This window comes from Rattus norvegicus, chromosome 2 (assembly GCF_021556685.1).
Source record: "Rattus norvegicus strain SHRSP/BbbUtx chromosome 2, alternate assembly SHRSP_T2T, whole genome shotgun sequence".
Lineage (NCBI taxonomy): Eukaryota > Metazoa > Chordata > Mammalia > Rodentia > Muridae > Rattus > Rattus norvegicus.
In genome coordinates, this window is record NC_141535.1 from 240,547,965 (window position 1) to 240,574,946 (window position 26,982).

The 26,982-nt window shown below is 42.8% G+C and overlaps 1 protein-coding gene across 6 annotated transcripts in view; it reads right to left on the minus strand.

The window, feature by feature from the left end:
• Positions 1–26,982, minus strand: part of Adgrl2 (adhesion G protein-coupled receptor L2) — a 618,928-nt gene that overhangs the window by 527,751 nt on the left and 64,195 nt on the right.

Sequence of the window (26,982 nt, forward strand, 5' to 3'; positions counted from 1 at the left end):
AACATCTAGAAGAGATTGTTTCTATCCTTGCTTTTTTTTATACAACATTATGAGACTCATTCGATTGAATGGCTCTGCCATAAGCTGTGCTCTGCAAAATCCCCCCTGCACACGATTTTATTTTTACAGAATTCTGATGAGCTGCGTGTGGTGCTTCGGAATTCTTCAAGCGAGCTAGACCTAATGCTTATGATAATGATCATAGCAATTACAAACACAATAGATACCCATCGCCTCTGATGAGTTCTGAATTCCCCAAGAAAGGAAGACCCGGGTCCCTCTCTTCTTGAGTTCTTCCTGTGTCACAGCCTCATCGCAGATAACTAATCGGCAAAAATGCAAGCGGGGGATGCTCTCATGCCGCTGGGAAACAAAAAGCAACTGCTCCTAGTCCCCATGCTCTGCTAACCCCTTTCTCAGATGATCTTGGCAGCTCTACCTCTCTCTGCCTCATTCTGCAGCTAACCTCTCTCCGAGAGCAAAGCCAGCTCCTCCCCCTCCCCTCTCTCCCCTCTCCTGCTGGTTCATTACATTTTCTTATGTGCATACCATCAAGTCCTCTTGGACACATAATAAGATTTGTGCCAGACTATGTTTCTTGGCTTTAATGGTTAGGTGGCTTTCCAGAATACACATGCAGCTTGCTCTATACATGCTTTTATTACTGACATCATGAGAACGCATCGCTCCTGTGTTTACAATCGGGTGTTCACCCTTAAATAAAAGCCAGGAGACCCAGGGTTGTTTAAGGGAATCTTTGAAAAGCAGAATAAAACCAGCTGTTATCTGCTCGAACCATTTCATTTGCTTTCATGATCTGCATGGTAATGATGTGTAGCAATGGGCAGTCTCCTGTGCTCGTTATCCAGCCTACATCACAGCCTAATTCAGGTCCGAATTAGGGCTCTGTCCCAGAGTTCCAACACAATCATTTCACCCTCACATCTAACAGGTGCTGGTGTCTGGACGGTGCAGTGGGGGGAGCATAAAACACCTCTGCTTGCTCCCCACTGACCTCCAGTTTCAAGAGGCTGGATTTCACAGGCAAGGAGGGTTTGAAAGCACAGCCAGCTCTTTACTGAAATCTCACTCACCGGGAACACACGTTGCACACATCCCCTCGTCAAACAAATGAACAATAGGGTGGTCCCTATTAATCAAAGCCTGGCTAAACCAAGTTGCAGATGGGAGGGAGCAATGGACTCCTCCAAGAAGGTTTCTAGAGACAGGAGGGAATGTCTCTCCTTCAAGAGACAGTGGACAGAAAAGAACTCAAATCAAATTAAATCCAAATGAAAGAAAACTGGAATAACTAGAAAACTTTAGATCCTATTCTTGTCAGGATGCAACGTGGAGGGCTGATGCTCCTTCCTGACCACAAATCGAATATCATCCCCAGCTGATTCTGAGGATGCAGTGCTGCCTGCTAGAGACCAGCAGCTTACGTTGCTTTGAACCCCCAAGTCCTCTTATAACAGACATTGATGACTGGCGAGCAGCATCTTACTTCGCTTGAAGCCACTGACCTTGAAATGCTGGTAGCATCTACTATGGAAAGTACATCATCCCTGACAAACATGTCCTTTGTTGTCTTTAGCTAACTACAACTAAAATTATCCATGGCAAGAGTGAAATGTTGGGGATGGTGAGATGGCTCAGGAGGCGAAGGTGTTTGCTGGGAAGTCCAACAGAGTGATGTTTGATTCCTGTGGCCCAAAATGCAGAGAGAGAGAGAGAACCAACTTCTGCAAGCAGTCTTCTGACCTCTACACATTTTTTTTTTTTGGTATCACATTAAGACAAAACAAAAAAGGGGATGTTTTGAAATGTAAATATGTAATGTACATAATATATGCTTTGTGTGTGTGTGTGTGTGTGTGTGTGTGTGTGTGTGTGTGTGTGTGTGTGTGTGTATTGAGTACAAGGAACTGTGAATCAGAAAAGCAAGAACACACAGGGGCAGGGGAAATAGTTCAGTAGTTAAACTGTCTGAGGACCCAAGATTGCTCTCCAGAACCCATGTGAAAAATCCTGGGTAAGATTACAAGAATTAAAAGTGCTTGCAATCCCAGGAGGTGGAGGTAGACACAAGAGGCTCACCGGCCAGGCTAGTGTAGGTCAATTTCAGGTCACTTAGAGACCCTCTCTTCCCACCCCATCCCCACTGCCCAAAACCAAGGTGGACAATGTGAGAAAACTAATTCAGAATTGACTTCAAACCTTCAGAGGCAAAACACATGTAGACAAGCATGCACATACAGCAACACACATAGCAGTGTCACACACACAGCCCAGGGCTACCTTTTTGGATGTTTGCTGTGATGCCTAAACCTCTTGGGCTTTAGAGGCATGGGCTGGGGTCTCTTGTGGGGCCAGTGACTTTCTGGGAAACCAGGTACTACCCTTTAGAAAGAATCTATCTCAGATGGTTCAGCACAATCGATCCCACTTCTCTCTCAAGCCATTCTGTTCCCTGACAGTTCAGGAGGTCCCTCAGAGTGAAGGAGTGGGAGACGCTGTGGTGCCTCTCAACACTCGTAAGTCTTAAAGCAAGGTTAAACCTCGAATCACATTTGAGAATTCCTTTGTGCAGTTCTCATGGCAGAGGGTGTGTGGTTTCTACTGATAAAGAAACCCAATGGTAGGAAGACAACTAGGGTCCAGTCCTTTCTCCAGACGGAAGCTTTCATGAAGCCTGTAGCCGCATTCCCCTCTCTTGTTCTCAGGGAAGAGCCGTCAACAGAATAGAATAGCATGTGGCCAAGGATTTTTTTTTTAAAGGCTCTTCTCAAACTTTTGCAAGATAATTGGAGTCCAGATGGGAAATTTTTCTACTAATAGATTAAATATGTGTGAAACCTCAGATTAATTATAAATATCTTTTTCAGAAGGACTACAACTTTATAGCTTTTCATGAGGAGATAATGTTTTATTGGATTTTGAGGGAAAATGAAATAAAATCATTACATATAAGAATTCTCACATACACACTGGAATCATGATTCCACAGTTACTTTCTAGGGGAAGGAAAAGAGATTATCCAATTGATTTTTAAAACACTTGTTGGAAAAATTGCAAAATTCCTTATGAAAACAGGTCCTATTATTTTGGAAATGTGATATTTTGTTCTATACATATGAAACAGTATATTCCAGTACTCATATAGTGAGCTTCTCTCTTGAGAAGTCCTTGTCCACTCCAGAATATGTTTAAATGTCCTTTTCTTAAGCCTGCCTTTCTCTTAGTGCCTGTGCTTAAGTCTATATTTAGACTCTTTCTTAAACTCCAACTTTTCTTCATGAAAAACCACTCCAAGTAACTCCCTGAATATGTGGGAAAACAACCGGTTCTAAATCAACACAGAATCTTTGGCAAATGCTGAAGACTTCATTATTCCAATTTCCTGGTGGTGTTGAGTAAGTGATAATATCTTACTGAAATTCACTTTCAATGAGAAACTGGAGTACATCATGTTCCCCTTACAGAGTGGGCATTCCTCAGAAAACACTTGCACATGCCCAACAAGGCTTTCTGGGAGGCATATCAAAAACCAGTGCAGTGTATACACCCCAGAGCATAAATTCATGCACCATTGCCTATGTGGAGAAGACAGGAGAGGACATCAAGTAATGGAAACTTAATGGTCCCAGGTTATTCTCTTGGAATGCCAACAAAGGCTTTTATAGTCTTGTGCAATCCGTGTTTACATCCAATCCAGACACTACCAAAGACTGTAAGCTTTATAAAGTAATCTTGATTTGTCTATTATTCAAACTTAAACTAAAAACAAAACCAAATAAATAAGCAAGGAGTCACCATCATTTATGTCTGTGTTACAAGGGACAAGCAAAACCAAAGAGGGGGATGGTGGGAGGGGAGCCAGAGGAGTGAGTGAGAACAGAGCTTGTTTGATGGGGAAGTAAGAGATCAAGGGAGAGGAAGAGGGGACTATTCCCCTTTGGAGAGAGCACTGGGCTAGGGGAATTCCTCAGAGCACTGGTAGACAGACTGCAGATCAGGGCAGTAATAAGCCTTATGGCCCTCCCGTGTGCCTTCTGCGTGTTCACAGACCCTGAATGAAAGCAGCAGAAAGAGAAAGCTCTGCCTTTTGACTTGATGCTACCCCCGCCATCTGTGTGATCTTGGCCTGAAAACAGGTTCTCCGTGCTCCGTCTCCTCCTGTACAAAACATGGCCTCCAAACATTGTAAGGAAGCTTGGCGTGATAGTGCCCATCTGCAATCCCAGAATGCAGGATGTAGAGACAAGAGTTATCAAAGTTATCCTCAGCTAGCTAGTCAACCAACCTGGGTTACTGGGACCTCATCTCAAATATAAAGCAGAAAAAACTTGTAAAAGAAACATTTTGCACGAAGAGTTCTGGGACATACAACATTCTACAGGGCTTTGTTACAAAATATTCTTATAAGAATTCTCTAAGCTGGGCAACAATATATTTATTTTAACACGAAGTTGATACAGATTGCCTGGGATCCAGGAGCTTGTCAGTGGTAGCAGGAGCCACTCTGCCACTCTGGGTATCTTATCTCAGGACAGCTTCACTGTGCTCTAGAACGTTTCCCAGGGCATAGTGTTTAGATCCAGGATCATTGAAAATCCAAGCAAGAGGGCTGGTGAAAGGGCTTAGTGGCTAAGTGAGCTTGCCTCCAAGTCTGACAAACTGAGTTCTAGCCACAGTGACTTACAGGGTAGGAGAGAACCATCTCACACAAGTTGTCTTCTGACATTCACATGCATGTTTGAGGATAACACCAGCATCAGTGCCAGAACCACCACCACCACCACCACCACCACCACCACCACCACCACCACCACCACCCCATGCACATGGTAAATACAATGGGGAAAACAGAACCAAATATGAACTGACATGGTTTTCTGAAAAACATCAAAGATGTTGGTTTCACTGTTTCTCACTGTCATTGATGGAATTAGAGGTGGGTGAGGACAAAAGACAGAAACATTTAAACCACAGATACATAACTGCACATCCTCCCCGGCAGCAGTTATGATTTTTAAACTAATATTTCTTTTCCATGAGTACCTACTTATTCACTTCCCAATAATAACACTAGGTTTAATGTGGGAACTCAGAGGTACCATCATTAAATGAAAAAAAAATTGCTATGCAAATTCCAATAAAAAATTAATTGTTTCTATTCCGGGCTTCATCACCTTATACCAAGGTCAACTCATCAAGGATCCCTCCACCCCTCAGATTTCTCCGAGAGGATCAGAAGTGTTATTCAGCTTTTCTCTGGGCTAATTTATCTTTTACCTGTTGGAGCTTCAATGACATGTTTTTTTTTTTTTGTTGTTGTTTTTTGTTTTAAATGCTCCAAAAACCCCGAGAGTATTATATTGGGAAACACCATGAAGAGATGTACATGCCTGTTGCCCACTTCAGCTTTGGCACCTCGAATGGTCCTAAGCATGGCTTGAGATATTTGCTAGGTTAATCTTTGCCAGACATTAGTGTGGTACATCAAAAGGAAGGCTGGTGAGATGGCTTGAGAGTAAAGGACCTTGTCAGCAGCCCGATGACTTAAGTTCGATTCCTGGAACTCACATGGTGGGAGGAGAGAGAGAGCTCCTTGAAGCTGTCCTCTGACCTCCAGAGGAGGTAAAGCCCTTCACCCATGAGTAAATAAAGGAAGCTTAGAACAGTAAAATAGAATTGCCATCAAGGACTTAAAAGGTGGAGGCTCTCGGGAAAGACTTAAACGAGTATTGGGCTTAACGGGCAACTGGCAATGATGGTGTTCAGTTTCAAAAGAGACAGTTCACAAATGTGGACTGTCCAAAGCTCCCAGACCAAACGGGTAGGAAATGTTGCCTCTTACTGACAGGAACCTGATATGGATGTCTCCTGAGAGGCTCTGCCAGAGCCTTACTGATACAGACAAGGATGCTTGTAGCTAACCATTGGACTGAGCACAGGGACCCCAGTGGAGGAGTTAGAGAAAGGACTGAAGGAGCTGAAGGGGTTTTCAACCCCACAGGAAGAACAATAGTATCAACCAACCAGACCCCCCAGAGCTCCCAGGGACTAAACCAGCAACCAATGAGTACACATAGAGGGACCCATGGCTCCAGCTGCATGTGTAGCAGAGGATGGCATTGGCATCAATGAGAGGAGAGACCCTTGGTCCTGTGAAGGCTCGATGCCCCAGTGTAGGGGAATGCCTGGGTGTTGAGGTGGGAGTGGGTGGGAGGGAGAGCATCTTCATGAAGCAGGGGAGGGGTATGGAAGAGGGGGGAACTGGGAAAGGAGATAACATTTGAAATGTAAATACATAAAATATTCAATAAAAATAAAAGCAGGGGAAAAAGGAAACTGTTGCCTTAAGTCTATTCAAGAAGCAAATATGGTAATATTAATAACATTGAAGACAATGAAAAATATTGACTTTTAAAAGATAGAGATATTAGGTTCAAGAGGAAGTTTTTTTTTCTTTTCACATTTTCCCCACTCGATCTGCTTCCCAGCTCAAGTAGAATCCTTTTCTGCAATTCCATTAAAACGAGCTGGCTGGGGTTTGAACCTGGAAGTTGGAACAATGGCTTCCAGAAGCCAGAGTGTCAGCTTTCTCTGGTGGATGTTCTAAGCCGGTATCAGGGAAGGGTCACACCTCAGTGACCCCTGGGTGCAGGAGCCCCTGTGTAAGTCATAAAGGAAGCCCTTTCTTCATTGAACTCCAGAGAGAAGTTTCTGTACCCAGCAGGTGAAATAACATACTGTGGGCCTGGGAGGCACAGTGCCACGTTCCCTCCTGACCTCAATTTCCCAGAGACACTGTGCTGTCTGTCTATGGGACCCACTCCCTGGCAAGGCTGCAGGGCTGAGAAGAGCTGCAAAGCTCTCGTAGATGCCTACCCCAGTCTAGGGTGATAGTTGTCTTGGCACCTAGTCAAGGAAAGAGACTGGTTTTCACTGGTATTTGAGAAAGGAGGATGGGAGCCTAATTTGGCTGTTTGGAAGGAGTGTGTGTCACTTACCAAGTCTGCCTCTGCCTACTTAAACTAGTCTGATATCGTTTAATCCTTTAGTAGAGAACTTGACTATAGTATTTCTCCTCTATGACTGAGCAGGTGATTGTATTTTGTGGGGTGTTTCTATGGATTTAAGCATAGCCTAAGCTGTGTTTCTTTTAAGAGGAATATCGAAGTTCAAAATAGAGTATAATTATTTGGGTTGTATTTCCCTAAATAGACATTTTCTTGTTACCTAGTGAGTGCGAACAGGTGGCCAGAGATGGATTTGCCAGACATTAGTGTGGCACACCAGGTATTTCTTAAAATTGATAGATTAAAAGCTCTAATGAAGAGCAGACAATGTAGGAAGGTGACGGACAATGGCACCATGCAGAAGGAATTCAATGTGTGATATACATATATACATACATGTATATGGCAGGGGTGTGTATATATTATATCCATACAGATATTTATTACAGTCTTTCCCCATTGGCTACCCAGCTGCAGAACGGCCTTCCATGGTGGAGGACGTCAGAAAGTTCTTCCCACTTCTAGTTTCACATGGGCTTCTCTTTCTGTCTTACTGCCAGGTTAAACATCAACAATACCCAGGTAACAAAGAAGGGAAAATACACCTGAGTGGCAGAGACAAGAGGATTGCTTAGACTTGGGGCCATTGGGTCATTTAGGATGATACAGAGAGATTTATCTCTTAGAGAGAGGGGGAGGGAGGGAGGGAGGTGTGGTGGGACGCTGAGGTGGGAGCGAATCAGGTCACCCTGGGCTGCAGAATGAGAGCCTATCTTAAAAACATCTGCAGCAATGAAACAGGAAAGGAAGCTTGTACAGAAAATTTTTTGGTTTGTTTTTAATCAGGGTTAAGACGGCAGTGGTTGTGAAATGGCTTTGAGGGTAAGAGCGTGAGCTAGAGAATCTGAGTTTAATCTCCTACGCCATAATACAAAGAGGGAACTGACTTCTGGAAGTGCTCCTCATTTCATATGCGTCTCTCTGTCTCTGTCTCTCTGTCCCTCTGCCCCCCCCCACACACACACACTAAAAATTTGAAGTTATGATGAGCAGAGGTTTTCCTTAGAGAGTCATAGGATAAGGAGCTGCTGGGCTGCAGCAACCTCCAAGGATGCCATTCCCTGCCCTCACACTCTGAAAACATCATCCCCACTGCAGTGACCACCGAGGACGTCATCCCTACTGCAGTGACCTCCATGGTCGTCGTCCCCACTGTGGTGACCTCTGAGGTCGTCGTCTCCACCACCCTCTCATGTCTCCTGCTTATCATGCTGCTCGGCTTCTCCGCACGAATGTTCTGGAACACAAAGCTTTGTTTTATCTGAAGCTTCTGCACAATCTAACTGAATCACCCACCTTTTTCCAAAACAATGCAGTCAACTGGGACTGTTTAAAGGTTGCTTTTGGAGAATTTCTGATTTCCCTAAAACTATAATTGCCAATAAAATTTTTCACAATGAAATTTACCTCCGTGTAATGAGAGACTAGGGAACCAGTTACCCTTTCCCTCTTCCCCCTTTTCCTTTGTAGTGTTAGGATGCGCTGGAGAGGGAAAGACAGACAGCTGGACTCTATAAGAATCTGGAAACATCGACAGTGTTGAAATTCACACTGCTGTGTGCAGACCTTATCAGGAAACCAGGAGAAAATGCATACAAACAAGGAGACATTACTCAAGAGCCATTCCTCTGCACGGGACGTACAACACCACAGTCATCCATTTTCCGAGGAACACAACTGGTCTATAAGAAAGAGCAAGAACTGACAGCCAGGTTTGACAAAAGCATTTTCCAGCTTGGTGACACAGACGTGGTCTAAACCAGATGATGGAGTTAAGCATGCATTTTTTTTAAGCCGTTTTATATTATATTTAAAACGAAAGGCACAGCTAATCATGGGAAACGGTGCCAGTTGGCACAGCCTTTCCCCTGTGGTTCCAAGTTCATAGAAAAACTCCCATCTCCTAATTCTTCCGGGCATGGCCTCTAATAATACGCTCCCAGGGGAGAGGCTGGGACATATCCTCCATCGCTAATTCATTGTCACCTTATCTGGCGGAGACTGGTTAATCTAAGTGTGGTGTTTGGGACTGTGGGATTAGGCTAATACACTCGGATATAGACAGGCTTTCCTTTTTTTTTTTTATGTCCTTGGGGACTTTATCTGCCCACTTAGCAACTTGTTAGCATTCGCTTGCTCCTGCAGCATAATTCTGTAGAAACTACTTAAAATAGATGAGGCTTCATGTCCACAAAGACCCCAAGGCAGCGAAAGTTACTTAAGACAGGTACGAATCCGAAATATCACAAGCCTGTTCAAATTCTTCCTCTGAAAATAGGATTTATTTTTTTTGTTTGCTTGTTTTGTTTTTCTACTTGCATCTGATAGGAGGGGGCTCCTTAAAGCCAGAAAAAGGTGTTTGGGGGGGGCTTGAGGAGTGGGAAATGCAAGAGGTGTGGATTTGGTGCTTTTATGCAAGGTTTAGGGTAACCAACTCTACTCCTACTGGAAATAGTCTTGACCTGTGTGGGCAGCATAATGTAATCAATCAAATACGGAACATGAGATTACATAGGTCTGGTTCACATCTTGCTTATTTTTCATTTTTATTTTATGCGTGTGGATGTGTGTATATACGAGTGTGTGTATGTGCGTATGTGCATTATCTGTATGTGTGTAAGTGTGTGTATGTATGTGTGTATGTATGTGTCTATGTGTGTGAGTGTGTGTGTATGTGTGTGATTGTATGTGTATGTGTGTATGTATGTGTGTATATGTGTGTGTATGTGTGTGTGTGAGTGTGTGTATGTGTGTATGTGCGTATATATGTGTGTATATGTGTGTGTGAGTGTGTGTGTGTATGTGTGTATGTGATTGTATGTGTATGTGTGTATGTATGTGTGTATATGTGTGTGTATGTGTGTGTGTATGTGTGTATGTGCATATATATGTGTGTATATGTGTGTGTGAGTGTGTGTGTGAGTGTGTGTGTGTATGTGTGTATGTGTGTATGTGATTGTATGTGTCTGTGTGTATGTATGTATGTGTGTACGTGATTGTATGTGTGTATATGTATGTGTGTATGTGATTGTATGTGTGTATATGTATGTGTGTGTGTATGTGTGTATGTGTGTGTGTGTGTGTGTGTATGTGTGTGTGTGTGTGTGTGTGCCCATGTGATTATAAGTGCTGCAAGAGACCAGAAGAAGGCGTTGTATCTCCTGGAGTTATCGAATGGAGATACATGACAGGGGAGTTGGGATCTAAGAGTCCTGGAGAATCAGTGTGTACTTGTAAGCACTTAATTGTTGTTCCAGCGTCCATTTTGATTGTCTAGGTGGAGATTTATGTGATTTTTGTGAGCTGCTTTTTCCAAGGCTTCATGCTCCTCATTCATAAAGTGGGGATAACGATCCCTATAGAAACAAAGTAAGATGAGCCAATAAAATATATAACGTAGTAAGGCAAGTATTTATCACAGTGTGAGAATTTAACCGCAGCAGTAAATGTGCTTGCTGTTTTCTGTGTGCATGACCGAAGGCACACAGGCACATGGCGATGCCTAAGGGAGCAGAGGGCTCACATCAGGGGGACGGGTAGGAGGAGATACTCTCGCTCTACTCTAGATGGAGGCAAAGAGAGCAGTGATGACAGGGAACATTAAATGACAGGTACTTGCTAACATCCCTGAACGCATTAAAGACAGCAGAAGATCTGGCCTCTACTGGTCAGTGTGAACGGGAGGGCAGACTTTTACCAGGCAGACTTGCCAGGGTAGGTCTTTGCGTCCCCTTCCACTGAGTTATTATTACTTTTATATTTATTCATTTATTAATACAAGGTGTTAGGAATCGCAGGTTGGATTGAATTCACTTTATCATAGAGGCAGTCCCTGAGCTCTTGATCTTGATTTGGATATCCGGCTTCCATATCCTGAGAGCTAGGACTTCAGGCCTGTGTGATTACACTGATATCTGGGATGCTGAGACTTGAACCTGGGGCTTTGTGCATGCTAGGCAAGCATTCTATCCACTGGGCCTCAAAGCCAACCCTCCATTCCTTGTCTACCTGTTGTTGGCTTTCAGGCTACAGGAGTTGCATATACACGGCCACATCTCACTTATATATCAACAGCCTTGAGCCCTAAGCCCTGAGCCCTGAGCCCTAAGCCCTGAGCCCTGAGCCCTGAGCCCTGAGCCCTGAGTCCTGAGCCCCTAGTCCTCAATATGGGCTCAGGAAGTGCGCTGACTGCATCTGTGAATCCATGTTGGAGAGTTCCAGACAAGGGCAGTCATTTATCCGCATTGTTAACAAACCTGATTGCCTTTTGTACTTTTAAGTAGCATATGCTACACCGGAGCTCAAAATAAATCTCTAACTTGGTAGCTACTCCGTGATTGTTAGCATGAGGGTCTCTTTTAAATGTCCGAACGCTCCATGAGTGTTTGTACTGGAATTATCTTGTGATTGCAAAAGAGTATGACACAGCAGGTGTCAAGACAGCTCCCACATGTATTCAAAACCAGTTGTATGAACCGTGTTTTCGGCTGAATCCATATGATAGTGAAACAATTGAAGACTCATTAAAAAAAAAAGACACCAAGCAACAAGCAAACAAAATGTGTGAGTGGGCAGCGGGGGTGCACACCTTTAATCCCAGCACTCGGGAGACAAAGACAGGCAGATTACTGAGTTTGAGGCCGGCCAGGACAGGTAATGCTACATAGAGAAACCATGTCTCAGGGGAGGACAAAAAGAGAAAAGGAAAGAAAAGAAAAGAGAAAAACCAGTTAATTTGTTAAAGATATTATAAATAATTGCAGGACTAGGAAAACACAGTATACGGCAGGTAAATGCTCACTGGTAGAGAAATGTCCAAGGACACATTAGAGAACACATCAGTAAGAAGTATGTAGTAGATCCTCACCATATTGGAGAGCCACACTAACCTGCTTGGGTTGGCATTGAAAAGCTTTGGAAGAATATAGTAACCTAGAATGGTTTTACTAGGTGCGGGGACTTCTGGTCTACCTTCCTAATTATTACATTATTGAACTGTCATCTTTTAGTAAAGGGATATTTATATTTCAATTAAAGTTGCACATCCATTATGCATGGCATGTTTCATGTGTGTGTACCCATGCCTACCTTTCTCCCCCATTAAGACCACCAGCATTTTTCAGTCAGTGGGAAGGTTTGACACATGGTCATTGTGGAAATTTCTGTAGATTCCCAGAATTTCCCCAGGCCCTGGATTGGATCTCAAATTGACAATCTTCCTAACCAGCTAGTGAGGTTTCAGACGTTTTCTAGCTGCATCTTTCTACTTTCCTGCTCATGAATATTATAGGAAGATCCAAGTTAGAATAGAGAGCCCAAAACTCTGGCGCTTCATTTCATAGTGGAGGCTCAGGACTCTCCTGCTTCCTGTTTTGGGGAATCCTAAAGTAGAGGTGACAAGGGTAGGTACACATTCTCTGAGCCTTGCATAGGAAGCCCCGTGTGAAACCACTTCCTTTACCCATGTCATGGGGCATCTGGTTAGGGGTCATGCTGGAGTTCCACCCATCTCCCTATACACTGGAGTTAGAGTTCAGCTTAGCCACTGTGGAACTGGGCAGGCCATGCCACTTGTTTTAGAGATGGTGCCTCACAGTTCAAGAGGTCTGGCTCACATCTCTGATGACACCCAGGCAGTGCCTAGCAAAGGGCTTTTCAGGTGCAGATCATCAACAGAAGGCTAGTGAATTAATGATCACTATTATTTAATAGTTGAGATGACTTTCCAAGGTCATTCGGCAGGGAAATAAGACACAGAACAAAGTTCTGACACTTCTTTCCTGACTCAAGCCCCTTTCAATTCTATCTTAAATTATCCTTTGCCTAAGTCTCGGTGCATGCATTTAACTGGACTTTGTTTTCTCTCTAAGTCACTGGTAGTTTTAATTTCCTTTGAATTTAGTAAACATAGCAAGCTATTTTTCAACATCTTATTATCTTTAATTATTCTTCTATTTACTTCTACAAGTTCATGTTCATCTATTTTATTCATTTAAAAGATAATTTAAAATCACTTTGGATGTTCCTCCTTTTGGTTTGTTTCTCAGACTGAAATCTTATCTGGACTAGAAGGAAGCATCTGGTGGCTCACAAGGCCTTTCGTTTCAATGAGGTCATGCTTTTGGATGTGTTGTGGTTCAAAAGGGTTATTCATTACGACAATTCCTTTTGCTAAAAATGGCTAAGAGTTCTATATTTAAAGACATGTCTAAGAGACAGCAAAGGTATAAGCATTTAGAACAACCAAGAAAAATGGGGATCCAGAGAGCTGAAGGCTTGGCCACAAAGATATTTTTGTACCTTGTCAGTTTAGGATTACAACTGTACACCTTTTAGGGGCACCAGGTGACAGGCCAGCAATCGGACATGCATCCTACATGGAGTCAGTAGGAACTGTGTCGAGCATTCTACTCAGAGAAATTAATTCTACTGGGAGCAATTAGTCTGCTTTGACCGCTAGGAGAAAATGCCACTGACTTAAAACAACAACGACAATGACGATGAAACCCCAAATAAGCAGAAAGCTCTTTCTTAGAGTATTATACCTAAGAAGCTCACCAAGGCATCGGCAAATAAGCTGTCTTGAACCTTGTTTGGAAACCATTAATACTGTTCCCGAGGGCCCTGCCCTATGGACTGATCACCTCCAGTCATCTGATATCCTTACTTGGTGTTATAATTTTTCATGTGTAGGTCTAGGCATATTCAGACCTCAGTAATTCGGTATACCTAATATAAAGACAAGGAAAGGCAAAGACACCTATCATCATCCCTGCAGATTTCCAGCCCACAGTACATGCTGGTTTGGGGACGCAAGGTTTCTTCGGTCTATGCACCTGGTCTGAAGAGGTGCACGGCAATGAGTATTGGTAGGTATATGGCAGAATCAACTTATGCTCTCTGATGGAAGGCCCCTTAGGGCTGGGCCTCAAGGACTTTATAGATCAATACACAGGAAGCTAGGCAGTCCATGTGAGGATCAAGGGAAATCACTCAGAAGGAATGGATCTACTAGCTTCAGTTGTCATCATTAACAGTCAAGACTGCAACTATTCTTGCCACAATTAAGGATTTAAACACAAGCTAATAAAGAGTTGTGGATAACAGAAGCTGTGAAGAATAATTCAAGATATTTGAAATAGCACAGCGGGACCAAGTTTTAGAAAAGATAACCTCAAGAACCCAAATCAAAACCCCATGAACCAATTTAACAGGGCATAAATATTGAGGATGGTAGGTCAGTAAAATTATACAGAAGTGAACTTCAGAAACTGAGACACAAGAATGACCTCAAGGAAGACAGAAGATGTTGAACATAGACTGAAACATTGTAGTACAATCCAGAGCCCCAGAGGAGGGCCAGAGATTAGACACGGCACCATTCAGAAAGGGGGGAGATTTTTTTTCTCAGTTGACACGAGACATTAATCCATAGACTCTAGAGGCCGCTTCTATTTTGAGGCAGGATACAGAGAAGAAAAGCTACTCTACTCACATCTCTGCTAAATTCTAGACACCAGAAACCTTAGTGCACAGTGCATAGGAACGGACTCACAAATAAGTTTAGACAAGGGAACTAACTGCTAATGGGCATCGACAGCTCGGAGGTCAATCTGCCTTGTCCAATCATGTGACACAGACAGATTATTTTATCATCTCACCTTCGAGTCCTTAGAGACAGAAGACTGGAATACTCCTTATCTCAGATGATCCCTCACAGGACTGAGGATTTAGAGCATGTGCACACTGCTTTAAACGGAAAATACACAACGACAGTGATTTGCTTCAATTGTTAATGTTGAAGACGAAATCATGTTTGAATAATTTCACATTTATTCTTAAATTTTCCTTTTTCCCCCCTAAGTTTACCTCTGTGGCAAAAACCTTTTGGTGACAGAGTCTGCTCCTTTGTGGGTTGAAATCATTGTATTTGATTCCTGGTGCCGATAGTGAGACCTGGGGTCTCACACGTGCTCACCATATGCTCGCCCACTGAGTTAAACCCTTGCCCCTGGTCCCTCATTGTTTTAGAGAAATGCTGGCAAATGAAGTCATTCGGGATACCTGGTACTGACTTGGGGCTGCTGCAACAACAGCAATTAACCACGGTTAACATTGACTTCATAAGTCCAAGTACATTAGCAAACGGGCTAACATTAACGGGCATTGCCAGTACGACCAGCTTTTGAAAAATGGGCAACTCTTTTTAGGATCTCAGATCTGACGTCATCCTGCCTGATGTCAATTCTGAACAGCAAGATACACTTGTATAGAGTCAAGACTATGCCATATCAGTCAAAATCAGCCACACTTTAGTAATGTGTGCCATATCGTCCAAGTGGTCAACTGTCCTTCCTTCTGGCCCCTCCCTCCCTCCCTCCCTCCCTCCCTCCCTCCCTCCTTTCTCTCTTTCTTTCTTCCTTCCTTCCTTTCTTTCTTTCTTTCTTATGTATATGTAGGCATGTGACTGTGTGTAACTATATGTACAGATGATATGCAAAGGTCAGAGATGTCCTGCTCTGTCACATTCTGCTTCGTCCCTAAAGACAGTGACTTTCCCCAAACTTGGAGGCAGGCTGGAAGCCAGGAAGCATCAAGGATCCTCCTGTTTCCATCAAGAGAGGGTTGGGTTACAAAGGTTCCCATCCACATGCAGCTTCCTCTGAGTCTTAGGGATTTGAACCAGGACCTCACGTGTGTGCAGGGAATGCTCATACCTGCCGAGCCATCCCTCAAGTCCCGTAAGTCCTCCTTGACTTAATAGGAAAGCATTGTTCTCAGCTGTCCTCACTGACAAGTAGTTGGGGGAAAGACATATTGGGAAGATTAAGAAGAGCTTTGTCAGCCCAATTTTAGTAATAGGAGTAGCCATATTTATCTATGCATATTGATATGGGGATATGGTTATAATAGTTATTTGGCACTGGTTACATACATCGGATTGATTCAAAGCTCTTTTAAATTTAGCCTACCCACACTGCATGCTTTCCTCTACATATCTTTTTATCATGAAAAGCATGGGGTCCTAGAATGAAGGCACCTGTTTGTAGGTGCTATAGAGAGAAACATGGTGATTGTGTGTGGGTCTGGTTTTGATTATGGATGTAGGGTCATGAGAGTAACAAATAGAAAAGAAAACACGCACACATATACACGCATACACACATATACACACACATACATATACACACATAACACACATATACACGCATACACACATACATACACACACATATACACACATAACACACATATACACGCATACACACATACATACACACATACATATACACACATAACACACATATACACGCATACACACATACATACACACATACATATACACACATAACACACATATACACGCATACACACATACATACACACATACATATACACACATAACACACATATACACGCATACACATATACATACACACACATACATATACACACATAACACACATATATCACACACATACATCACACATACATACATACACACATACATACATAACACTCATACATCACACATACATACATACATATACACATAAATACATACACATACACACATACATACATACACACATACATACATAACACTCATACATCACACATACATATGTACACACATATATACACATACATCACACACATATGAGTACACACATACATACACACATACATAAACACACATACATCACACACATATGTACACACACACCCTTAGGAGATGAAAATTAGTTCATCTTGATTGGCCCTTACCACACACTGGGGCTGCTGGTCACCTTTGGAACCAAGGCCAGCTCAGCTGAGCTCAATGAGTGGCTTCCTGCTTGCTGGCTTGGTTCTCTTAGGTCGTTTATAAAGAAAAACATGTCTGTTTCTTTTCATTTACGTAGAGGGACAGTCAGACCTGTTATTAGAGTGGCTTTGACCCTGACTTGTCCTGAACATTTTTCATGGTAAAGAATAGTTTTTTTTTTTCAGGAAAAAAGAAAATTCTTTCAAGTTAGTAACATTGAAACCTAATAGATTGGAAAACAAATTATAATTGCTCAGCTGCCATTTTTTTAAAATCTTTTTTGTAATTAGCCCACAAGTTCCTAAAGGACATTAGACTATTACAGAAATATACTGAGCTGTGTGGTCTGAGACTTCAAGTTAATACTCATTTTCCTGGTTTGTGAAGATCGTTCATTTTCCTTGGCAGTCATTTTGTGGACTGTATCTCTCTTTTGCTACTGTGTAAATAATTGTGTTTATTGAGCAGCAGTCCAAGAGCTGCAAACAGAATTGTCTCAGTTTCCCTCCAAGGGAACATCGTGTGTAGACGCTGCAGGATTCCTGTCGTTTTAATTTTAGTTTGCGGCGAACCACAACCCCAACTTTGTCATCAGTGCGCTAACTCACTGTCGGATTTGCTTCTTTTATCTTAACCAAAAACTCTCTCTGTGCCCAGGATGGCTACTCCAGTTTCCCCAAAGTCATAGCTAAGGATCTGTTCTTGCTACTCTTCTCTCAAACAACTGCTAGCAGCCCCTTCCACCATCATTGAATTTTTAAAAAATATTTTACCTAAGTCACCAACTGCCTTTATTATTCAATGATAAGTGAGGTCATTTGCATTTGTTCTTTAACTTAATTCAGTAGACATCAGCCATAAATTGTGACCTCATCAAATGCTCTGACATTCCACATTGTACAAGTGCAGCCTTTGACTAGTATTTCAAATTTGGAGAATACATTCAGTTTTAAGGTGTATTTTGTGTGTGTGTGTGTGTGTGTGTGTGTGTGTGTGTGTGTGCGCGCGCGCGCGCACGCGCGCGTGCTAGACTTATATTGACACAGCTTTATGATTTCCCAGTATTCACCCAAGCCCCCAAGCTGTACCTCTCTCAGGAAAGATAAATTTATAGGGCCATCATTTTTATATGGCCCCATAATAAAAGGGATATGTGGAAACGGTATTGATGAAATTTAAGCATTCTCTTCAGGTTTATGGAAGAACAAAGGGATGGAACACTGCCACTTTTTATATATTTATCAAAGACTGCCGGACTGCAAGCGGCACAGGCAGAACTGACCACGCTGCACCGTGCTGTGGGCCAGGCGGAGGTTGTGGTGTTAAGTGGTAAGAATGTTAAAGGACAGAGGAAGAAGACACAGTTGCTTCTCCTAAGAAATAGTAATCTGTGAAGAAGAGAATTGTTCTGGAATCGTGTCATGAAACGTCCTGCAATTAAAATGAATAGGTTGACCTGATACGTCAGCGCTGCCTTATCCCATCCTGTGGCTGAGTGACGTACGAAGTCCCTCTTGGAAGCCACGGTTTTACCCTGATTCGGAGTTGCTGATGTGTCTTTCTGCTGGCAGAGATCCGAAAGCGTCCATCCGCTTCGGATGTCCTGCCAGTAAACCTTCCTCACAGCACAGAGCACAGAGAACAGTAGCCGCCTCGGCGAAAACTCATGCTCAGACGTCAGACATCAGACCGAATGGTTGGAAACCGTTCCCCTCCATTTGGAAAAAGGAACAATGGATGAGACAGTTTAAATGATTAACTTCGAAAGGAAGCGTCCAACAACAAGTAAAAGCTTCAAAGGAAAATCACCATCCATTTTCCTTTCGCCCCAGACCATTCTCTTCCTGGCATCTCACCCAGCCAGGTCACAAGTTTTCACAATTTTCTGTATACCTTTTTGAGAATTTCCTATGTCTCGCCAGACTTTTTCTACATGGATGAAACTATGAAACTATGCAACAGACTTAAGTAATGTTGCTTATTTTTAATTTATCATTACTTTGTGCAAATATTGTGTGTACATATATAAATCTGAGGGCACATAAGTGTGATGACAAATGTGTGGAGGTCAGAGGACAATTTTGGGGAGCCAGTTCTCTCCTTTCACCTTGGGTTCCAGGGTCAAAATCTGTGGTGAAAAGGAGCCATCTTTGTATTTGTAGAGCCGCCCTGCTGGTCTCCAGCTGAGACACACACACATCGCTACATATGGGAAACACCTCGATCTTTCTTATTTTAAAGAACCGCGTGACACGTTGTTGTTCAACCGTGGCTTATTTCAATCCACTTCCAACTGCTAGGCATTTGGATAATCTTGAGCCCTTTCTTTGGTGACAAACCCACGAGGAGCATTTTGACATTTGTGTGAGAATTTCCAGAAAACAGCATTTCTAGAAATAAAAACACTGAGTGAAATTTTGCTTTTGATAGTCACTGTTAAACTTCACGCCTCAAATGTACCAATTGCTTTTCTGCCAGTTGGGAAAGGGAAACAGCCTGCTTGCCTGACCTTGGTCAAAATTGGGTAATTTAGAAGCTTTACAACTTTTTTTGCTATGTATCTCATATCATACTTGTTTTAATTTGCATTTATTTAATTATCAGAGAAGTTGAGCATCTGTGGCAAACTCCCTTTTGGAAGACTCTGTTGTGTTAAATAAATAAGAGCATATGATGACCTAAGAAGGCTCAAATATCTATCTCTGCCCACAAACATTTTTATCTCTCTCCTTCCTCCATATTTCCTGTCCCTATCCTCCCCCCTCTTTTCCCCATCTTTTATAGATTCCATGGCATAAAAACCATTTCAAGCTGCTTCTCAGCTGTTGAACGTGTCTACGTTCAACTGACATAGTGTCAACTACGTAGACATGACATAAGGTGACTACTACGTGTGTTAGGTTAGTTATTTTAGCAGGGCAAGTGGACATCCATCTGTTTAAAACATAACTAGAAGTTTTAAAGATCATAGAAGAGTCAAACTGCTAATTTAATTTCTAATTTCTAGACTGTTAATTTCTAGAGGAGGATCCTCCTTCTGCATGGCTAGGCTCGTCTGCACTCTGATTCAATAGTAACAGCTCCCATAGTGGCTTGAAGAAACAGTGGATGATTGAGGGCAAATAACTACAGGAAGGATGACTTTTGCTTCCCCAAACGTCTCCAAAGCCCACAGCAGTGCCCAGCTTCTTGTGCCCAACACAAATGGACCAAATGGATTCGTGGATGTCCTTGAACCCTGGACACTCAGGTAAAACAATTCGTCTGCTACATTCCTTATTGGAGTTATTCCAGAGATTATCTTTAATAAATATAAAAATTCCACTATGCTAGTTTCAATGAACATGTGACCACTGATATTTTTAACTTATCAAGTTAACAAGGTATTCACTATTCACTAATGAGGCTCTTTCCTGTAGCCTATTACTGTCATTAATGTGGAGATCTTGGGATCAGCTACGTTCACCCATTTTTTCTCTTCCTCTCTCACCGTTTACTTAACGTAGGATGGTCTGTTCTTGTGGTGGAACAGAATCTTTGAATGTAATGAGGTTTTGATCAAATTATTTCCTGTTATTCTTTGTCTACCCCATAAACGCAGTTCTCTATAACTTTCAATCAATATTAAAATCAACATAAAAGTTATTTTTTCTTTTCTTTTATTGGATATTTTCTTTATTTGCATTTCAAATGTTATCCCCTTTCCTGGTTTCCCCTTGGGGAACCCCTATCCCATCCCCACTCTCCCTACTTCTGTGAAGATGCTTCCCCTGCCATCCACCCACTCCCTCCTCACCACCCTGACATTCCTCTGCACTGGGGCATCAAACCTTCACAGGACCAAGGGCCTCTCCCTGCCTTGATGCCTAATAAGGCCATCCTCTACTACATATGTGGCTGGAGCCATGGGTCCCTCCATGTGTACTCTTTGGTTGATGGTTTAGACCCTGGGAGCTCTGGAAGCTCTGGTTGGTTGATATTGTTCCTCTTCCTATGGGGTTGCAAGCCCCTTATCTCCTTCAGTCCTTTCTCTAACTCCTCCATTGGGGATCCCATTCTCAGTCCAGTGGTGGGCTGTGAGCATCTGCCTCTGTATTTGTCAGGCTCTGGCAAAGCCTCTCAGGACACAGCTATATTAGGTTCCTTTCAGCATGCACATTTTGGCATCAGCAATAGTGTCTGGCTTTGGTGACTGTATATGGGATGGATCCCCAGGTGGGGCAGTCTCTGGATGGCCTTTCCCTCAGTCTCTGCTCCCCATTTTGTCTCCATATTTCCTCCTATTTTGTTCTCCCTTCTAAGAAGGACTGAAGCATCCACACTTTGGAAAAGTTAAATTTTTAAAAAGCAAATACCCTAACAGACATGGTGGTACACACCTGTAGGCCCAGCCCTAAAGAGGTAGAAGCAAGAGACAAAACATAGTGTGAGACCAATCTGGTCTATATAGGGAGGTCTAGGCTGTTCAGGGCTGTGTAGAAGGTCTGTCTCAGAAATTTACAAAAAAGAAAGAAAGAAAGAAAGGAAGGAAGAAAGAAAGGAAGGAAGAAAGAAAGGAAGGAAGAAAGAAAGGAAGGAAGAAAGAAAGAAAGAAAATCACCTAGATTTTGCCATGAAGATGAATATAGCTGATTTTTATCCCAGATAAGGGTGATCTACCCCACTACACAATGTGGAGTAAAGGCTTAGTTTGTAAGAGCTCCCTCAGTGCAGTATGTGATCTAAAAGTTCCCTCAGTGCAGTGTATGATCTAAGAGCTCCCTCAGTGGAGTGTGTGATTGCACTATAAATGCATACTCAGGCTGTTGTTATCTTAACCTTAAATAACAGGGCTTATTTAATTTCAATAACAAGATATTGAAACCTCCCATGTGTTCAGTCTCAGTGACTTTTTTTTAACAAGCATTCTTAGGAAAGAAGAAAATCTGCATTGTAGCTGTGCAGGTCGGGGTGATCAGTCCAGGAGCGGAGGAATTCCTAGCTGTTGGTAAACAGTAGCTCCATTCTGTCAGCAAGTTCCAGAATAAGACGACTAAGACATACCGTGCTATCCTGAAGCCTATTTAGAACATTGACACGAAAAGGCTTCAGCTAGGCTTCTTATTGGATACAAATCTACAAGGTTATTTCATGCCAGTAATTAGTGAGGTGTTGGAACAGAAATTCCAAGAGAATGTGTAAGGCACTTTGGACATAGTGGATACCATGACCAATAAATATTGAGACCAAGCTCAAAGAGCTAGCCCAGGAGAAACAGCTTAAATAGGGGATTTTGAGTTTGAGATAGAGGAAGATGAATGTGTCACAGAGTGAGGGTTTAAGAAAGCATTACAGTAGGTTTTACATTCTCAGGTCATAAGTCCAACACTGGACTGAGGTAAGAAAGAATTCACCACAACCGGAAGAGCTTATTCACTGGAAAGGAAGTCTTGTCTATTCAGAGAGAAGAAAAAGCTGGAGTAATGGAAAGAAGTGATAAGTTCATATCTGAAGGGGCTAGAAGAGCTATGAAAGCTTTCTACAGTTGTTATTCATGACCTAAAGTGAGGAATAACCCTTGACTATGTCTTTAGTTTAAACCAGCATTCAGATTGCATTGTGTGTGAGCAGGAGTGTGCATACATGTGCATGTGGGCATATGATTGTGGCACGGTGTATATGCAGAGGATGAAGGTAATCGTTGGCTTCAACTCATCACCGTTGACCTGATTAGGGACTTGGTTTCCCTGTTGGCTGCTGCACACATCAGGTTAGCTGCCCTGTGTGAATCTGGAGTTGTGGAGCCTCTCCTCACTCTGACTCACAACTTTTCATGGGTCACTGGAGTTAGATATGTGTGGGATCCAAACTCAGGTCCTCACAGTTGGAGGGTGAGAGGTTTGCTTACAGAGCCCTCCCTCTCGTCCCCCAATACTCAGCTTCCTCTGGTTGGTGAGGAACTGTAGTAAGATATAGATCCCCACTACCATCATTAATTTTAACCTATTGGAAGGTTTCGGATGGACCAGTGATATGAAACCAAACATGAGAGATATGTATTAGGCAGAGTGGTACATGACATAAAAGATTAATATGCCCTAAAATATAATTACATTTAATTTTAAGCTAGAAATAGAATTAAAAGAATAAGTCCCATTCATGATATCAATAAAATATTAGTAACTCAAGGATAATCTTAGAAACAAATTTCTGAAAGACATATAAATAAAGTTATGAATGCTGATGCAGTCTTTATGTAATACATAAAGAATTAACAAAAAGAAAAAAACCTTCCTGAGATCTATGACTTACAGCAAAGCATATGTAAGGGACTAGTGGAATTAATTTATATTTCATGCATTCCCCATGCTTTTACATGTTTCATGTTGTTAAAATGAAATGGGAGTTTTGAGGGAAATTTAAAACTACTTTTCCTCTTAACATTTACTTAAGAAGAATAAGTAGGCAAGATTTTAAGGGTAAATTTGAAGCAAACATTGTCATCATTATCATGAAACACACTGTAAACTTAGACTATATAAATCTACGGTTTGTAGATAGAAACTGGAAGCTGAATGAAAAGGAACACAGAGTTCAGGAGTAGGTGTTATTATTTATAAAGATGTCATGTATGTTAAAGCCATTGTAAATCAATAGAACAAGGAAGGAGAGGAGGAGGAGGGAAAGAAGGAGGAGAAAGAAGGGGGAGGAGGAGGGGAAGGAGGGTAGAAACAGTGCTGGGTGACTGCTTAGCAGCTGCAAGAGCACCTGTGATCCCCACCTCACACAGATTCCAAAATCAGTTTCAGACGGTCTCCCATGGTACAGTGACCAACCCAGACCATTGCTGAACAAGAGAAAGTCCAAGTGAATGCATAGGATCTTTTACTAGATGAGTACAAAGTCGCAAATGTTTAAAAACAACTACAAACTGATAACTGTGGGTGTCCGGGAGATGGCTACTGCTCAAGTCTAGGGACTTGAGTTTGGATCCCTGGTACCCAGGCCATGAATAAAAATGTAGTTCTTGACCACAGTGCTGGAAGGGGAGAGGCAGGACAGAATCCTGGAATACGCTAACCCTAACTGGTGAGCTCTGGGTTTAGTGAAAGCCTGCCTCAAGAAATAAGCTTGATAGGGATAGAAGAAGACACCCATTGTTAACCTGGACCCTCAGCTTGGACGGGCAAGTGCACAGGCAAGCACACAGGCAGGCACACAGGCAAGCACACAGGCAGGCACACAGGCAGGCAGGCACACAGGCAGGCACACAGGCAAGGTGCAGAATTGGATTTGCAAAGATGGCATTGCTATTTAAACAGCAATTTGTATCTATATTTGACAGAGTTAATAACGTTGCATTTCAACCAATGCAACCCATTAGTACAAGGCAGGGGAAGGAACCAATCTGCAGAAGAGGAAACAGAACTAGAAAACAAACATAAATGCTTGTCCAGTTCATTAGTAGTCAATGAAATGCAAATTAAACTTACATTGGAAAAAATTAGTTTGTAGTCCAGGCTTCTTAGAACAACTCCCATCCCCAACCACCTAAAGCTGGTGCAGTTGCGGGAGAATGTGCCATGGGCCAGAAGAGAAACCGGTTATCACCATCGGCTGTGCTCAGCACTTTCTCCTGGGCGGTTGCCCTGGGCGCCAGGACCTGCTCCTGGTGGAAAGAACTTGTCTGACGGATCCCCATTGAAGGCAGGATCTTTTGTTCATTTAGGACAGGGTGAATTCTCTCCCAATCCAAGGAAGGGAAACTTAGAGGAGGAAAAACTTGGCCAGTAAAATATCAGTATTATTTTTTTAAAAAAATCCAACTGAAGGAGGAGCATCAAAGAGCAGTATTAACAAAACTGAAATAAGGAAATAGGAGGTCTTCCATCGGGAATGGGGTTGGGAACTTAAGCTTTGCTACTGAGGGCGTCCTTTACATTATGCGTTATTGGATAATAACTATCAATTAAAATTGGCTGAAAGATTAAGGAGCACTTTTCAAGCACTTCACACACAATGTTTACTAAATACTGTGTGCGTGGCATTAGAGAACACACTTGACATGGATTTTCTACTTTATTTGTCACAATGGAGTGTATGCGATAACTAAGTCCTATTTTTACTTAAGGGGACGTTTAGTGTCCCTGAGGTTAATAGAGTTGTAAATATCACCCTGCTAGTAGATGGGAAAGTGGGATTTACACAGGGGAAAGTAAGGGTTTTTAATGATTAGGGTTGTTTTTTTTTGGTACGTTTTATGTTTAAAATTATTTATTTATTTATAATTTTGTGCATATGTATTGGGGTTATGAGTATGTGAGAGCACAGGATTTCCCAAAGCTGCAGTCATGGGTAATATTGAGCCTCTATGTGGGTGTTGCGAGCTGAAATTTGCTCCTCTGTGGGAACAGTAAGCACTCACAGCTGCTAAACCATCTCTCCACCACCAAGGCCTCAAACCAATGAAAACAAGGAAGTGCTCTTCAGACAAGCCTGCCGCACTTAGTGGAAGCCGGACAACGAGCCTGGCCAGCCCCTCTTGCAATCTCTTGCCAAGGTAGTGCCATTCGTGGAAAGATCTTCACAGCTAAATCCCTTCTGGAACAATCTTTCCTACCTTCTTCCTTGGAACCAGCAGGCCCAGTCTGACAACATCCTGCTGGTTTCTGATGCTGATAATAATGGAAGGATGAGAGCATAGAGATGGCCCTGGGAGGGAACGTGAAGGTGCCTTTGTCCGAACCTTCTACTCGGGGGCAGGCACTGAGCCCAGCTCTCTGAAGGACTCCACAATGTTAGTTATCTTTAGTTCATGTGTGTGTTAAAGCCCTGTTATTATGAGTCCCCCCTCCCCCCAACTCTTTGTCCCAGTTTGGTGGTTTCGGATGAATATAAAAGTCATGTATTTATCGTCCTGACCTCTGGGCTCTGCTATTAGCTTTGCATAGCCCGGGCCTCGTAGAGCTTTGGAAGGATTCATTCTGCATGATTCTTGTTGAAGTTTCTGGCCAAAGCTTCTCTTCTGTAGTACCGGAACAAAGTGGGCCCCATGCCAAAAGAGGAGACAGGGAAGGGAGGGAGTGATGAACAAAAGAAGGTGGAGAGGGAGGGTGAAAGAGGGAGGAGGGAGGAAGGAGGTGAGGAGGGAGGAGGGAGGATATGGGGGCTTTGAAAACCAGGTTATACCATCCCACTGTGTGAAGCGAGAGGGGGTGGGTCAACCCGCAGGCATTTGTGGAGCACCGCGGTGTTTGGGCTGCCCCCATAAAACAGGCTGGAATGAGTCCCAGAATACTAGGATACCAAGCAATGTTTCTTTGGTTGGCAGGGCTCCGCTGTTCCCTTTTCAATGCCCAAGAAGTCTGAAAAGTGAAAGTTGCCCACCCCTGAGGCTGCTGGGAAAACGGCCTAATGGGTCCCTGGAACAGGTTAGCGAGAACCAGCATGCATATCGTTGGACTTCACAGTTTTGAATTGAACAAAGCGAGATATTTAAAAGTTTTCTAATTGACTTGCAGAGAAAGGCTGGGGGTATCTGCATCCTTCATCTCTGTGCAGGGAGGTAGGAAGGAAGGGGCCGCCAGGCGCAGCAAAGGCGAAGCCAACAGCGAGAAGCAGGTATTTAATGCTATTTTGTTGGTAATGATACTACAGTGTATCAGATAATGATGCTACAGTGTATCAGGCACTGATGCTATAGTGTATCAGGTAACAACGCTACAGTGTATCGGGTAATGATGCTACAGTGTATCGGGTAATGACGCTACAGTGTATTGGGTAATGATGCTACAGTGTATCGGGTAATGACGCTACAGTATGGCGGGTAATGATGCTACAGTGGTAATGATGCTACAGTGTGTCAGGCAATGATGCTACAGTGTATCAGGCAATGATGCTACAGTGTGTCAGGTAATGATGCTACAGTGTGTCAGGTAATGATGCTACAGTGTATCAGGCAATGATGCTACAGTGTATCAGGTAATGATGCTACAGTGTGTCAGGCAATAATGCTACAGTGTATCAGGTAATGATGTTTCAGTGTATCAAAAGGGAATTCTTTTTTTTTCCTTCAGGACATGGTACCTACAGGACCCCAATAGGCTT